The sequence below is a fragment of the Esox lucius genome, chromosome 19, assembly GCF_011004845.1.
Source record: "Esox lucius isolate fEsoLuc1 chromosome 19, fEsoLuc1.pri, whole genome shotgun sequence".
Taxonomy (NCBI): Eukaryota; Metazoa; Chordata; class Actinopteri; order Esociformes; family Esocidae; genus Esox; species Esox lucius.
The window spans coordinates 11798705-11816237 of NC_047587.1; the positions used below are offsets into that span (position 1 = coordinate 11798705).

The 17533-nt window shown below is 44.4% G+C and overlaps 1 protein-coding gene across 4 annotated transcripts in view; it reads left to right on the forward strand.

Annotated features, from left to right (window-relative positions):
• The first annotated feature begins 261 nt into the window (after positions 1–261).
• The window catches only part of LOC105018283 (prickle-like protein 1), a 36351-nt gene continuing 19079 nt past the window's right edge, over positions 262–17533 (forward strand). For 2 of the 4 annotated variants that reach the window (XM_010883581.3, XM_010883583.3), the window contains exon 1: positions 262–541. The gene's annotated coding sequence lies outside the window, so the exon portion shown is untranslated. Of the gene's footprint in view, positions 542–16025; positions 16372–17533 lie in introns of those variants that run through there. The other 2 variants (XM_010883584.3, XM_020040423.2) reach the window with 1 other exon arrangement.

Sequence of the window (17533 nt, forward strand, 5' to 3'; positions counted from 1 at the left end):
AGATGTTTCTCATCAAGAAGGCTGTGGTTTGCCAGTATGTCAAAATACTCACAATCTATAAGACCCCCACACATCTGTGCGATACAGTAACATGTACACTATCTGTCCCGGTAGAAATGGAAACAGGAGTTACACTTACGCTTATGTTTTTCAAACTACCAAGAATTTCCGTCCGTCTCTGTCTCTACGATTGGTGGGGGGTTTCTTGCTTAAACCAATAGGCAGAGACGAATGCTAATGTAATTTCTGTGTGGCCGGGGTTGAGCGCATCATGAACCTGGTGCTAGTGAATTTATCCGGAGATGCTGTGACATTCGTAGATTGACTTTACAAAGTAGCTCCTTGTTCTGTTGTTTTGCCCACAACATGCATTTGCTGACATTAGGACGAATCTAACGGCGCGGTTTGGGAAAGGTCTACGGGACTTCGGTGATTTCTCGCCATTTAATTCTCTTCTAATGAGACGTAACGTGAATTGTTTCTACAAGTCAAGGACTATTGGTTTTGGATACTCAGTTTACCACTACTGAACTCTTAGGGGGTAAGGATACCATTTTTGTTGCGTTTTTCAGTCTGTAGGTGTATCTATATCTTATAGCCTATGCAACATCATAACCTACTGCTTTCTTTCATTTGCATTAAACTGAATGTCAAGAACAGGCTTAAAGTTAAGTACCCATGTTACTAACTAGGCTAAGAACCTTTGTGTAATATAATTATTTTTTTTTCGTTCCGGAGAAGTAGGCTGCATTTTAGATGAGAGTATATAGGCTATTTAAATGCCCTGCGGTTGGCAATGAAAATGTCTCGGCTTTTTCTGGCAATTGTCTAAGAAAGGGCTTTGCATAACCTTTAGCCTAGCCGTCACAGAACGTTATGCATGTTTTCATAATTTCGATGCTGAAATAGCCTAATGCGCAATTAACATTGCTGAACCGTCTGATAAGATCACACATACTGTAACTTTCCTTCTCAGTGGTGGTCTTATTAAAACGAAAACGAACTTCAGTGTGTTGAAAAAAACAACAAAAAAACGCTGGGTGTATGTGCTGAACTTCGAGGTGCGGAGGCCCCCTGGGTTCCAGATGTATGGACTCAGCTGTTGCCTGTCACTTTGGTGACAACTGGTCGGCCGGAGACGGTATGTGGCCACTGCTGCGTTGCTTCCCTCCCTGCGCGGTCAGATCAACACGTCGTGTCGAACTGCCGTGCGTTGTACTCACTGAGAGAAGGGAGAATGTGTTCAGCCAGCTCTCTTTTCACCGTGTCACTTTTCAATCTTTTCGGTGGTTTGGTGTGTTTGACATCCTGGATATGCTGTTTACGGGACTCATAAAGAGGCTCCACACCTGTGCATGATCATGAAGTTGAAACGCATTTTTTGAGAGAATGAGTGAATTTGCACACTTACAATCCCGCATAGGGAATTCTGACACTGACAGACCACGCTGTACAATTTGTAGAGAGTTGTAACAACAAGTGTCAGCAAATGTAATATTCACCAATACACCGTAATATTTAGTCCTAATAGGCCAACAGTCAGCATCAAAATAAACAGCTCTGTCTATGGAGGCCTGTAATGTGCCTCTCTAGCGTGACCTGGGCTCAGTGTGAAGAAGAGCAGGACATGCAGGCCGTCGTCACGCCTCAGATCCAGGCAGGCAGGCTGGCTTCAAATCTGAAAATGCGGCCACAGCTGGTGGGCTGCATGGGGGACATAGCACAACTCTCTTTCTCTCTTTCAATCTCATATTTTCTCTCATTCAATTTCTCAATCTCTCACTTTTCCCCTCAATTTATTTCTCTCTTTTGATTTCTCAATCTCTCCCTCTCTTGTTAACCTTTCTGTCTCACTCTCTGCCTTGCCCCGTTTCTCTCTGCCTGTCTCCCTTTCCCCCTCTCTTTCCCTCTTTCCCCTTGCTCTCTCTCTCTCTTGCTTTGTATGAGCTGATCCCAGTGCAGCCTCTGTTTAAATCCTGTCATTTCAGAGAGGTGTGATCAAAACAATCCATTTTTCTCACACTTGGAGCTGTGTCACAAGTTACGTCACACAATCCAGTTTGGACAGTTGTCCAGGTGGGAGCAGCCTGTGACAGAGTTAGTGTAGTTTCAGTCCTACTGAATCTGAGCCCAAAAACGTTTTCACGAGTGACAATGTTTTCTGATAAGCTGGCAGGAGAGTATCTGAATGTGGGTCTGGAGTAAATTAAGGTCTGGAAAGACTTATAGCAGGAGTCAATGTGGGAGTGTCACCTAGTGGTTGAGAAAGTCACTCACGGTCTGTGAAGGCAGGTTTTTGGCCGTCTTATCAACTGCATGTGACCCTACCGAAACATGACTATGTCTAGAAATATAGTTCAGGAATACAGTCGATTTTCTTTGTGCATATTTTTTTTTTATGTGTTTATTGCCATGATTGTACACAAAAGGAATTAGAATGGAATTTACCCTGACACTGAACACCAGGGTATTAGAAACGGAAGCAGATTTTAACGCCGAACAAAAGAGTGTTGCTTACATTTATTTGTGGAGGATGAAAATCCTTTCTTATGAATATCCTGTTATTTATGGAGAAAAGATTAACTGAGTAGCAAGAGTTCCATGGAAAGTTATCTGAAGATGCCCCAAACTTCCAACTGAGATGCTTCATTCATGAAGATTTACTTGAATCAATGATGCCAGGGCACCCCCCCCCCCCTCTAATATGATGTATATAATATGAGAAAGGAGATCTAATCTCGGGTTTGTTCATAAATTGCCTTGGAAACACTATTGTTGGGGCCATCTCTGAGTGCCAGTTCAGCAAAGGTTATGAATGTAGTATAGATTATTCTCTGTTATGTTTTTATATTCAGTAAAGTATTGTAAAAGCATTTCACGATCATAAAACATGTTTAAGTAGTTTAGCAGACACTCTCTAGAGTGACCTGCATTGTTTTAAAGCATATATTTTCATACTTTTCATACCTTCCCTGTGAGAATCAGCAACTTCTGTTACACAACAACGGGGCCACTTCCAGGTCTGTTTGTCCAGTAATGGCCTATCACCAAGTCCAACGGTCTTCACTGTTTGGCGCCGGACCTCCTGGCGCGGTGGAGCCATTTCCTAGTGTCATTGCCAGTGCCAATAGAAAGTGGACCAAGGCCAGGTTGGGCCTGGGCTCCTCAAGTGGACCTTTCATCCAGGAGAAGTGACGGGTCAGGGCAGTGCCCGGGTGTTAGCAGCCGCAGGTGTGGAGGGCTGGGGGGGGATCTCAGACGTCAGCCCCATCTCAGACATAAACAGACACGTTGAGGCGTGCGCACGCTACAAGTGTGCGACCTACAGCCAGCAAAGGATGTGTGTGTTTTTTTGTGCGTTTTTGTGTGTGTGCGCGCGGGTGTGTCGCTCACACATACGGAGTGTGTGCGTGTTTGTGTGTGTGCAGCATATGCCCAGCTCTGTGTGAATTAGCAGACATGTAATCCCTGGTGCCAGTGTGTGTATGTGTTTCCCTGTTGATTTAATCCCTGAAGTAGTAAAATGTACACAGAGTTGCGTTTGTGCAAGCCTAAATGAATCACCCATGCGTCCATGTAAGCCGTTCTCAAGCCAAACACTTTGGCACTCTGCTAGCAAGCTTTATCCCCAGAGTCTGTGTGTGTGTGTGTGTGTGTGATCATGGATTTATTACACATGCGGGGACCAGAAGACCCCATAAAGTCCCCACAAAGACAGTAAAAAATACAGTAAAAAAAAAAATACATTTTTTTGGCCAGTCCCCACAACGTTAACAACTATTTAGAATTTAAGTTCAGAAGAAATATGAGGTTAGTGTTTGGAGTTAGGGTTAGTGTTAGGTTAAAGTTAAGCTAAGGGTTAGGGGTTAGGTTTAAGTTTAGGAGACCAGGAAAATAAGCAATCATTTTCTAATTCCTTTAAGGAGTGAGTGTGTGTGTGAGTATGTGTGTGTTTATGAAATACAGGTTTATGTGTACATGTGGGAACCAGAAGTCCAAACAAAGATAGTAAAATCTGAAAAGTCCCCACAAGGTCCACCCTAGGAAAAATGTGATTTCCCAATAAGGACCAAAAAAACGTACAGTTGGGCGTAGAATCTGTTAGAATAAGTGTTACTTTTGGGTTTAGGTCTGAAGGCTTTTAGATCAAGTTTTAGCTTAAAATTTAGTCAGTGCGGTTAAGATTAGGGTTTAGGTTTAATCCCATAGAAGGCAAGACCAAACCCAGGGGAGACCATGCCATTTAGCATTGCAGGGTGACTCGCCGATGGCTCCACCGTAACCTCTTTGTGACAGGACGAATTGGGCCTTGGGTACTCCGGTGGTCCCTGCACACAGGCAATCGTACACTCATTCATGTTCTGCTTGGGTTGTGGCAGATAGGCCAGCTCTTACGTGGGAGTCTAATCATACGTTTAGGCACGCAAGGAGGATTCTTAGAGCGCACTGGCATTCAGTTGTTCAGCAGACGTGTGATCAAAGCTTCAGGTTTGCTTTCCGCGTATTGAAGATTTCTCTTCAATAATTATCTTCCGTGGAGGCCGAGGCCGTGCCCCACGCTGAATCCACATGCTAAGCATTACTGTAAAGGTAGTTGGTGATTTAGCGCTTCCAGACATAACTCTGTTTATTAGGAGTTGTAGCGTGATGCAGGGGAAAAACAAACTTGGTGCACACATCTCAGTGTTGTGTGAAACCACACACCCACACACAAACACAGACACCGTGAGAAAGACCATCAGACCACCGCGATGATGATAGTCTTATGCTGGCCTACGTAGAAGTTTCCTTATTTTACCAGTCTATAGTCACGACGGCCTGCTCTGCGAGGAAAGAGATTGAGATGGGCACACTGAAATTGACAACAGCATAAACCCTGCATTGATTGCAATGGAAGGTTTTGCACAGACTTAGTTGCAAATTCAGTCGAAGTGACCCGACTACTTGCCCCAGTGGAGGGCCTGTTCTCGGAATCAACATGCTTCCCAGTGTGACATGGCCGTCCTCCCAAATTCGGAATGTGAGAAGCCTGGTCGTCCCTGGTTGTTGGGTTCCTGTTTGTAACCTCATCAGCCTCATGGGGAGACAAGAGGATAGAAGTCACGTGACTCTCTCTAAGAGGTAGTTGTTTAAGAGCACAGCTTATTTCCACAACAGGAATGTCCTCTAGAAGGTTCCTGGCCTTGTCAGGACCCCTGGTGGCATGTTCAACATTCATCCCATCCCTGGTCCTTCCTGTGTTTCTCATTCCAGGCCTGCCCCCAGTGCCCAGCCCTGCCAAGGTCTGTTGTCATTGTCGGTAGGGGTCGGACAGGGAGAATTGATGAGATGGAAAAGGTTAGGTGTTAAAAAAAAATACATGCTGTAGCAAAGGATCCTGGGATTTGTGATTTTTTGGAGCTCTGGTGCACAATAAGGCAACTTAATTGTTTTTGAGATTTCTCACTTTTCTGTTTTTAAGTATTTTCTGTAGCAGATACATGGTAGTCTGGCCAGATTGTGAATAATTTAACATACCCAAAATGATCCGCAATGTAATATAAGAATTCTAAATGCTTCTGAAAACGAATTATGAGATCAAAGCATTTATCTGAGCAGTCTCAGATGTATTCTGAATATTCAACCCCTGCTGCGGAAGATTTAAAGAGCCCACTTCTCATGCATTCCTCCAATCTCCTACATTCTCTTGTTATTCAAAAGAGGTCATCTAGTTTGTCCAGAGAGAATTATCTAACATGATGTTCCTGCTCAGCTAGAATTATTTTTAGCCAGATTTTACCAGTTGACTGAGAACAAATTCTAATTTCCATTAACGACCCAAGAATAAATAAGTGTTAAGTGCCTTGCTCAAGGACAGAATAACAGACTTTTCACCTTGCTTGACTGAGGAGTCAATCTAGCAACCTTTCAGTTGCAACCACTCTGTAACCACTTGGCTATCTGCCACCACATATATGCAGATATATATGCAACTGCAAATATACTCTTGCGTGTGTGTGTGTGTGTCAAGCCTCCATCGCCAGAAGGTCAACACCATAACAACGCCATTTGACCTCATTCACCACGCTCCATGTGAACCTCAGAATCAGATTCCAGTCTGGTGCCAGTCTGGTATAACAGTGTCAGTTCCCAATTCCCGGGCCACACATGACCCCTGCCAGAAGGGGTTTGAGTCCCAGCGGGGCTGACGGTCTGTGCCCTTCCTTTCCCTATCCATACCTGTCTACATAACCCCAACGTTCCTGTCATTAGAAATAATAAAATACATTGAACAATTTATCTAAAAATGTAAATCCATTCCAGCTGTGTTTTTCTTTACTCATCTGTGCTGGCGGCTCAGGGAATCAACAAACATAGTGTGATGACTGAGCAGAGGTTCTCCCTTAGGTCCCTTATGTCCTGGGGGAGGACAGGAAGCTGTCCCAAACTCCCTTAATGTCCTCCTCCTGACACACTATATTGTGTTGTCTCTCTCACTGCACCTATTACATAATCAACTTTCTCTCTCAGGGTGCAGGTCATCTGCTCCTGAATCATAGATAATGTCACCGGTTGAGGCTGTCAGCAGATCCAGGAGAGAGAGAAGATGTGCTCTGTTCCCCCAGACCAGTAATCAGCCAGGGAGGTGGAAGGCCTGTCTAGGACCTCCCTCTGGAAATTCTCCATAGAAACCTCTCTCAGAACTCCGAAACATATGGTGTGCTGCAAACATCTTGTCTTCTAGTTGATCATGTATGCAGGATATTCATTATCACACTTGCAATGTGCTTCATCCTCCCCAATAATCTTCTTTTGGGTGCTAGAGGTGTTGGCTATGGGAATATTTAATCCTATTCAGTCCCAAATCTCATCTACTGCTAAAATGTCCTGTATTCCTACTGTCTCTGTGGGTGCTAGCTAGTGCTGTGAAAAGGCCGGTCCGTTGTCATCGGGTGGAAGTGTGTCCACGTCATCGATGAAGATGGTCTGGAGGCTAACGCAGAAAAACCACAGGTGGGTCAATATTGATGCAAGGCTGCCTGAGGAGGACGTGCCTAGCAGAGGAAGACCCAGGGCCAAAAGATGGCCACATTCCCCAGGCAGCCAGATGACAAAGACTCGTTTGTTTGCCCTTCGACGACCTCCAGAGAGTAGGAGGGAGAGAGGGAGATGAGTTCAAAGAGCCGTGGATTTGTTTGGTGTGCTCACTGTCTTCCTGTTCTGACTGCTCTGTGAGGGCAATGGTTTGAAAGGAAAACAATGCGGTGAGGGAGAGGGGTGTAGCCCTAACACCAGATGTAGTGTGTGTGTGTGTGTGCGCGCGCGTATGCATGCGCAAACATTAGCATACCTGCACATTAACAACAAGTCAAACGGCATAAAAAAAAATCCTGTAGACAAATAAATACTTGCAATTCTAACCGAATCGCCGTGAAATTGTGCAGGTGACGCTCCAGTGCGGTCCATGATGCACATTCTGTGGTGTCAGGCCGCCAGCTGATGTTATTTGTGACCCTAGTAACAGTTCCAACGATAACACAGAGACGCGCACATCCCAAGTGGTATCCTGTACCTTAAATAGGGCACGCACTCTGACCCGTAGAGAGTGGCTGCTGAGACATGGACGTTCTGAGATTAAGCCATGTGACAGGGGTCATTGGAATCTATAGTCTGTGAGGTGATTGCGGAGGGCTGGCGTCCTGTTTTTCGTTTCCTCATGTTGCCTAGCTTCCACACCCAGCTCCCAGGCACCGAACACCATAATGGCGAAAGCATGTCTGTTTTTCTCCGAATCCAGTACCAGGTCCTGTGTGCACTAACTAACGAACGAACGAACTAACTAAACAGTTCGGGGGGCTTCGGCAGATTTCTGACTGGCTCCTGAGATGGATCTCTTTTAGTGCTCCTGCTGTCCACCTTGCAGCCCCCCCCCCAGCTACAGACAGGCCTGGTCGGTCACCCTCCCCGAGGCCCTGCCCACGTCCACGGTCAAACATAGCTGTCCACTGAATCGCTGCAAACTGTCCAGTGGCTGTCACATACCTCCCCCCCTGGTGAGGGGTCTAATAATGGGGTCTGGAACGTCTGTGTCCCAAGACCCTTCACCCCAGCCTGGTCTCCATAGGCTACCTGCGACCGCCAACTTGCTAGGTCCGCATGAAAAGGGGTGAAGAGGTCAACTTCAGAGCCTGGGGAGGGAAGGTCGGAAGGCTACGGAATTAAAGGGCAATAATTCCAGCTCTTTTCTTCTTGCTGCTCTTTTATTTTTACTACTACCTTAATGACTTAAATTGTGTCCAATTAAGCGGTAAGAATGTAGCATCCCTACTGACTGCAGTCAGGGCTCCTTCGTGTGGTGGTTTAATTAGCCTGCTATAAAAGACTTGAGCTAACGGAGTGTTCCTCTAGGAATGTTAATGATGGGTGGGCTGAGGGTGTCTGTGACTGTGCAGAGGCAAGAAGCCTTTAACTGTTGCGGAGTATTGTTGGATGCCACGGTTAGGCTTCAGAAGCCCTTGCGGGTCGTCAGGAAAACGCTTCCATGTGTGGAAAGGAAGGCAACGGACTCTTTTGGGGTTTTTGTGTTACAGCGACTGGCCTCTGAGTACTTACACCCGGGCGGCTTCGACTCGGCGGTCCAGAGCCTGTGCCAGTTAAGCTTTGGGCTAGAAACGAACAGGAAACGGTGCCCCACCTAGTGGGTGTGTGCGTGTGTGTGTGTTTGTGTGTGTGAAGAAGTGTTTAACTGCGCGGAGAGCTGGAGTAGAAGTCCCAGATGTGTGAGGTGTTTAGTTTCAGTCTTTTTGTGTGTCAAATGTAGTGGGCAGGTTGTCCGCTCTTCTAACAGTGAGGTCAACTAGATGTCTGGTGGGGTGTAAGAGGTCAGAGGTCAATAACAGGGATCAGGGGTCAAATCCTGAACCGTTAAGACGACGCTTTCATGCGGTCTCACTGTGCACCTGGGCACGAGCAAGGGTTCATCTGGAGCCCCGGTGTGGTAGCCCCTGAACCCAAACAGAGGAGAGGTTGTGCATCGCGCATCAACTCTCACCGTGCTGTTAACCTCCTGCGTCAACACGTCGTGTTGCTCGGTCCACATTCACCTGAACCGCTGAACGGTTCATTTTAGTCAGCAAGAGCGGGACCACACGTGCCAGCCTTCCTCCCTGTTTGTCAGTGGAAGTGTGTCGTATAAGAGCGGCCCATTCTGCTCCTGTCTCTGCTGTGTGTTCTTTGGCCTTTGTGGAGTTATGGTGTCCTCAAATAACGTCTCTTCCTCTTAACGGCCCTGAGGAGCTCAGGCGCGCCAATTGCCATTGTCTCCAATGAGCTCCGCTTTTTACAACTGGTTGAGTGTGTCATGTCGTGGTGAAATACGAGCACTGACCGATCCCTGGCACCTGTAGTCCCAAATACCTCCCCTTTCCCTGTTTAGTGCCCTTATTTGTAGTACTCTGTTCAGATATAATGTACTATATAGGGTGCAATTTGGAACGTACAATCTAAATTTGACAGGGTTTTTACACTACAATAGTTAACAAAGTATTGGCCAGTTTTGCGTCAGATACGTTTTGTAACAGTGTAAACATGTAAAAAATGTACATTGTCACACGTCACCTTCCAAGGTAATGTGGGATACTGTTTCCAACAGGTCCTCCCCACGGTTACAGACCAGGCCCAAAGGCCATGTCTTGATCAATGTGTTTTGGAGTGGAGTGAGCGTTAATGCAGGAAGTCTGGTTCTGTAGGTACTTCCATTTCCACAAACAGAATCAGAAAAACATATAATTTGACCCCAGAAACATTATGAATTGGAGGGCCTTCTATACTAGGCCACTCCTTGTTAATTAGGGATTGGTTCTGCAGTATAACACAGTGCATGGAGGATTTCCATGGTTGGCACTGTGATATGGTACTTCAGTTACATCCCAATAGAATAAGTTTGAAAATGTCATTCCATTTCATGCTTTCACATTCAGTTGTTCCATATTCCCCCACATTATGTGGTGTCATAGGCTGGTAACCTTATTCTATAACACCACAAGCTGTAATCCAATTATCAAATGTGAAGAATGTAGTACTAAATCCAAATCCAGCACTGCTGTTAACCTTTTGTGACTCGAAATTCAGCTGAGGAATTCTTCTATGGGGTGATTCTGATCTTCTACTTGTAAGTTAAGCCTAAAATAGATTTACATTAAAGGTTTGAAAGTTTAATAAAGCTATACAATTATTCATGATTTTTAATTTTTTCTCCTTATAACAAAAGATAGAAATAAAGAAATGGTGTGATTAAATGAAACAACTACTGACAAGGTCAAATGTGCACTAGATTCATAACTAACAGGACGTTTACACCAGTGCATTTTGACGGTGAAAAGACCAGGTCACATTCTTCCACGGTTGTCACTACTCTGTCTTCAGTCACTGGAGCAGTACGGGTGAAAACTGTTCGAAGGGGTTATCTAAAGGTTATGGGGCTGCAAGCCACCAAGCCCATTCATACCACATCCTGACCTGAGTTTGTCATCACCAATCTGGTAAAGTCAATATCCACACTGTTCCACCACTGACTGCTCCATTAGCACCCACACCTCAACCACCTCGCTGCTCTCGCTTGCGCCCCCTAATCCCCCCCCCCCCCACACTCCCCCTTAGGGTATACAAGGACTGTGAGTACAGTAGAGTGATAGGGCTTTATTGGGCCTTTATGACTATGACCTTTGTGTTGAGTTCCTTCCCTGGCAATACTGCCGTGCACTGGCGGGTCATTGAGAAATCCTCGAGAGTGAGACAGACCTATAGGTTTTATGAGGAGGTACCACACACATCCCAGGCTGTCGTCACCCACAATGGGCCTGGGACAACGACAGTAAACTGTTACTCTCGCCCTAAACTGTTAGGTATTCCTCCCTGAGCTGGGCTGCACTGCAGGGGAGAGTTGCCCCATGGCCGACACCGTCATGACCTTCCCACTGCCCTGACACTGCTCTGCTTTACAGCCTCTGTGAGGGACCGCAGCTCACAGAGAGCCACAGAGCTTTTGGCCTTATCTAGGCATCTTAACAGAAGCTCACAAAGCAAGTAGCGCACGTTTCTCCCCCGTGGGCTTTGAACTCACATCCGAGCCACACAGCACGATGGTTGATACTGTATGTCATGTCTACCACTGCCCGACTGTGAAGCGTTACAATGACCACCTCATCTCCCAGTGGATTCTTACTCGCCACCCTGGGTCACGGCTTTTGGTTTTACGAGTCAGTGTGCGTTAGAATGTTGTGTGTTGTTTTATTATGGCTAGGCGCGTTAGAATATTGTGTTTTTTGATTATGGTTGGGTGTGTTAGAATGTTGCGTGTTGTTTTATTAAGGTTGGGTGTGTTAGAATATTGTGTCTTGTTTTATTATGGTTGACAGTGTGGGTCTGGCCCCCTGTCTGTGGACGCTGGTTCCGTCCTGTCATTGTCCTGTCATTGTCCTGACTCTGAATGGCAGGTGCAACAGATCCAAGACAGAGCGTGAAGTTCTGCATTGTCAGGTTTGTGTGCGTGTATGTGTGTATGTAGTGTCTCTGCCGCGAGCAGTGCGGTAAAGCCCCCTAGGGTTGACCCCTAAAGGTCATAGTTCAGAGGTGTGAGGCTAGTCTCCTATACACACACATACACACACATACGTCAGGGATGGAGGGCCTGTCTCCTGGTCCAACCTTGAACTGTGACATTGTGAGAGAGCTTCCCTTTCAAAACTAATCTAAAATTGTTGAATAAGGAATCCACGTATGATACATGTAATCATAATTATAGTTGTATAACTGACAATTGTTTGGTAATTTGTGGGTTAGATTATATATCACAAGCAACATGGAAGTGACTTGCAGTCCACTAGTGCTGCATTACTCATCCATGTGTATTAGCTCTTTGAGCTTCAACCGGTTTATCTACTTTCTTCCAGTCAGTTTGTCTTCAAGATGAGAAGTTTGATATCAACATTTCCACGTTGCCAACATGTACATCTAATGCCTATTATAGTTTGTTAGGTATTTTGTCCTCGTTGTAGCTTTCTGTTCAAACTACTTAACACATGCCACTTCACCATGTTATCACTTCAAGCTGGAGTACGTAGTTGCTGCATACAGGTTTTGAGTTACACCTTTATGATATTGTATCTTGAAAAATGTTATTTATTAACTTTATTTAGGGTTAGACCACATGGTGTTCTCTATCAGTACCAATAATATAAGACATTTTATTCGATTTTTTGTAAATAATGTAAAGATGAAAAAAATAGTATGTATTGTTGCTAAACATTGTTCAAAAACATTGGAGGCTGGACCTAGAAGTTACCAATGAACTTCTTAACAAAGTAATAACTGGAGTTTGCATATAGCTTTGAGCAAGACATGTCACTTGGTTGTAATGGAACTGCACTCACATGTCAGACCAGGCCACCGGTATAATTCTAGAAAACAGGAAATATCCTGCGTTTACTACTCTGTCCCAATGAAATTACATCTAATCAGGAACTGCAAAAAAAATAAAACAAGAAATAATGGAAGAATATGACATAATTTCTTACAACTGAGAGAAAATGTCTGCAACCAGAATATAATATATTATAATTCAATATACACCACAATCAGGATAGAGTGTAAAATGTAGCCTTGATGTCAGGACTATTACCTATCCCTCCTGTTGTTTAGAAGTTACCATGTTTAATTAGGTCAAATAGATTACATCAAATGGAAACCAGATTGTAATCCAAGAACATGCTGTCTTCCATTGATAAAATGTGTGGGTGAGACTTATTGCCATTGTTGATTTGCCATGGTAGCTGAAGAAATGAAAGACTGTATTTCAGATTATATTTACACCAGGAAATGAACTACTGTACGCATTAAATGGTCATGAATTAGAAAAATTGCCCACAAGACAGCAACATGTTCTGATGATAATGCCCTCAAGAGAGCCACGTGTTCTGATGATAATTTCCAGAAGAGAGCAAAATGTTCTGATGATAATGTCCTGGAGAGAGCAACATGTTCTGATGATAATGTCCTGAAGAGAGCAACATGTTCTGATGATAATGTCCAGAAGATGGGGTGAATTAATATATCACAGAAAAGGGTCTATATGATCGGTCCTTGCATAGGTCTGTCTATGAATTTGAGAGTGATTACATTTCGTCAGGCCCATCCATCACCTTGCTGTTGAATCAGTGGCAGGATTGGCCAATGCATGCTCTGAAACTGTTTTGCTTAAGGATTTAGAAGGTGTTTTATAACAGTATTCCAGAGCCCTTCTGGAATTGTAGTATTTCTGTCTCAGTGTGGTGTTGGTATGAATGGCCTGCAGGCGGGATGCAGAGTTGTCCCTTCATCTCCATGGATCTGGAACAGGACGGGGGTGGAAAGACTACTGGGTCTATACAAAGGGCTGTGGCCTGAACTGGGACCTGCTGAGTGGTGTGTGAATGGACTTGGCTTGCATCAATGGCTTTGTTACAAGGCCCCCACACAGACACACACACCCCCACCACACGCACACACAGACACACACACACACACCCCCACCACACGCACACACAGACACACACAGACGCCCTCGCACTGACGGAAAACACATCTTTCTGTTTCGTAAAACGGAAGCAATGCTGTTTAAAATGAACAAGCATCCTAATTCCCATGTTTTCTTAACTGAGATGACCGGGCATAGTGTTTGGTGTCCATGGTTATTAGGTCCTGAGGACATGGACATTGTTGCTTCCTGGGCCATTCCATGTTGTAACTTTTCAAAATTGAACTTCATTCTTTATTTTTTTTCAGCACTGTATCTAATAACACATGTTTAACTATTCAAAATGTGTTATGGTCAATCTTGGGCTATTTTATGTATTTTTTACAAGGCTTCTTGATGGAAGATGGTTGCATTTTTCTCAGTCCTGTTACCAGAACTAACCCTAACTGTTTAATGGACAAAAAAAATGCTTTTCTTTTGAAAACATATTTTTTTCTAAGTGACCCCAAACTTTTGAACAGTAGTGTATATACCAGACACATTTAAAATGTCTATTTCAATCTTCTTACTCCTGTTACTCTTATTCAGTCCTGTTACCCTATATATGTAACAGGACTGAAAGTAACAGAACTGAGTTTTTAGCATAACATTCACAAATATATGCAATGTAGCCACATGGCATCAATGATGGTATCTTGAGAAGTGGTTTACCAAAACATGAAGGTGCCAAAATCTTCTAAAAAAACATAACATCTCAGAAATAATTTAGGTAACAGGACTGAACGTTGAGATTGACATTCTCAGACATACTTACAATATGATAATAAAATACAGAAAGAAGAGTGTGAGAACTAACTTTTGGTCTTCTCATTGCCTTCAGGAGACTCTAACCCTAACCCTACTTTCTGTTGCTCATGTGACTTGTGGAATGTCCCACGTTTCTATTAGGGGGAATGTGTCAGGGTAACAGGACTGCGTGAAAACCTGGGGACACAAATATTTGTATTTTATTTTAGCTAATATATTATGAATTTCCAATGAGACATTTTTTTTCTGTCTAAAATCGAGTCACACAATAATAAAAAACAGATCTCTGAAGGATTCTAATCATTATATTTCATGGAGAAGTGTAGTGTTTGAGAGTGGGAATGGGCTAAAATATTTATATTTTATATTTCAAGATAGTTTTTATTAATGTTTTACAGGATGTACCTTCAAATTGCAATTAGGACACTGGACTTTAACACATAAACATAATGGAAACTAACAGCTATCTTTTAGCGCAACTGAGGAAACGGCCAAACCAAATACTAAACTTTCTATCTGGTGTTTTTCCATTCTGAAATGTCTGGGTATTCTTGGAATCAATCATAGACATATACAGCAGTAGACCTGTTGTACAATAGCTCCAGCACTTGTGTCAGTGACCTTTCAGCCTGAAAATGTATGGCTCCTAAGTTCCTCTTCATCTCCATTGTTTGGCTCCAGTGGCCGACCAGCTCCTCCCACTGAGACCAGCTGATAACTGATCCTGGACGTGTTGCAATTGTATGGAGACTATAGAGGCGTTTGTTCTCATGTTAAACATCCCTGTGTATTGAACCAGGAGTCACTGTAGTCTCTGTGTTGGGGACGCGCCTCCGTCGGTGGTGTCTGGCACATTAAGGGAGGGGTTTCACTGGGGAGTTGTTCAGGGAGAAGTGGTCTGGATTTTTGTGACGGAAATGCGAGTCGTACAGTTTATGTGGATGTTACACCTGTAGAAGCCCTACAGACGGTCAAACTATTATAACCAAAGTATCGGCTATAAGGAAATGCTTGGCAGGGTTAAGTTTAGAATAAGTGGTAGGGGACGGGTTAAGATTTTGGATAAGGCTAATGGTTAGTAGATAGTTGAAATGTCACTGGTAGTCTTTTTATAGTCTGTAGAGCATCTGCAGATGGACTGTCTAAAGAAAGGCTTTACCAAAGTATTTTGTTAACACACTGAGACTGTCACTGAATGAGACATCCCCTTCAAAACGACTCCATGTTACCAACAAATTCACATTGTATGAATAAGACATTTGAGGTTAAGCAAGAAAAAAAACAGGACAATCCTTTGACCACTTTTCCGTCTGTCCTCCCTGCGACGGTCGGACTGGACAGCCAAGACGGCGTGTCATGTGAGAGACGTTGTGGATGTGGGTCCGACCATTATCGCCGTGGCGGTAACCCAAGCTGTGGCATCGGTCGCGGATGTAATGTGACGCACTCGCCGGGGGAAAGAGTTCACTGGTGGTTCTCATTTGATGTGTGTTTGAAGTGCGAGAGGAGGACTCCCCGAAGGGCGGAGACACCCTGAGCCTTGTCCTGTCCCTGAGTGACTGGGTTAGGGGTTGGGGGTGGGCGAGGGTCGGGGGTTTGGGGAGTTGGGAGGGTGTTGGGATTGAGTGGGATGGCCATCTGGTTGAACAGAACACGCACACACCCTCAAAGCGTCAGTTCACACAGACACACAAACACACCTCTCACTTTTTCTTTACTACAGTCTCTGCCTGCTTTGATTGGGGCTGTGGTTTCCCTGACAGCTCTGGAAGACAAGGCTGAGAATCAGAGTACTATGACTCCAGGATTTAGGAGTGCTACAGACATAGTTTACCTGAAGAGAGCGGTGAAAGAGGTTCCCATCCTGGATTTGGAGCTACAGTTGAGGAAGCCTAGAGAGCAAGCTGAACCAGAAGGGAGAGAACCTGAAAGAGGAGAGGGTGCTGTCCCGGGTTTTTAAGCTCCAGTAAAGAGAGACAGAGCCAAGATACATGTAGCACAGAGTCAGTGGAGAAAAAACATCAGGACTGAGTAGTCAGAAGAGCCTGCTCAGGACAGCTTTCTGCAAAGAGGTAAGAGCGCTGAGGAGTCCACCACAGGGACTGGACTAAAATCCTAGAATGTAAGAAAGAGATTGCATTGCCTTTGATTATGGTGTCTTACAAATGCGCAGTGGCTGAAATACAGATATTGATGCAGCTTTTAAGTGAGACTGTTTCATGTTGGGTGAACGTGGCCGGTGTTTGATGTTGCTCTGGCTGTGTGACAGCGGCATGTGTGTTAGGGGCTTGATGAAGGCAGGCACGTGCAGGTGGTCACTCCCAGGGCAGGGCAGGCGGGTTTGGAGGTCCATCGGTTTAGAAGGCCCCTCTCTCACCCATTTGGTCCTGAAATAACACCCCCCTGTGATGATGGAAGGCACAAGGGGTCATCCAAGCTGCACCTAGCACCTCTGTCAGTTGACATGGGGCAGGCAGGTTTGTGAGGAGCTATTATTTCCAATGTTAATGTCTGTGGTGTTTTTGCAGTAATTTCGGGATACATTTTGTTTTGGGAATGCTCTTTCTCCTCATGGTTTCGCAGTATTGGATAACTTAATAACACATGGATTGGATGATGGCTTAAACTACATTTTGGTCCATGAAACAGACTTCAGAAGACAAAAGATGCAATTGTTTTAATCTGACAAGTCTATGATCCATGCACCTTTGAGAACAATTCACTAGGACCCTCTTTCTTTAGGTACCAGGCCAACATTCAAAGGGTTGGTTTCCAAGTCCTCATTTGTATTTATTAGATCTGAAGTAATCTGTTCCAGACATCTTGACTAGAGAGAGTAGAGAAAGTGACTAGATGTTTCTTATTTACCAAGAACAGAGAAAAACAGAAATGTCTGAATGTGAACCTGAGACTTTCAAATAGTCACCATCTTGATTTTTTGGAAAGTAGACCTGGGGTGTACCAAATGGGATCCTATTCCATAATTAGTCAACTTATTCTTAAGGCCCGGGTCAAAAGCAAGGCACTAAATAGGGAATAGGGTGCCATCTGGGACCCTAGGCAGTGTGGGTTTGTGCCAAACCAAAAGTCCAGTCCAGACATCATTACAGAGTGTAGTGTTGGGTTGTGGGCTTGTCCATCAGTCCTGTCCTTAATTCATTAAATCAGACCAGCAGTTGGCTATTTTATTGACCCATTTAATAGTTGGTCATCTATCCTATAGTAGAAGGTTTA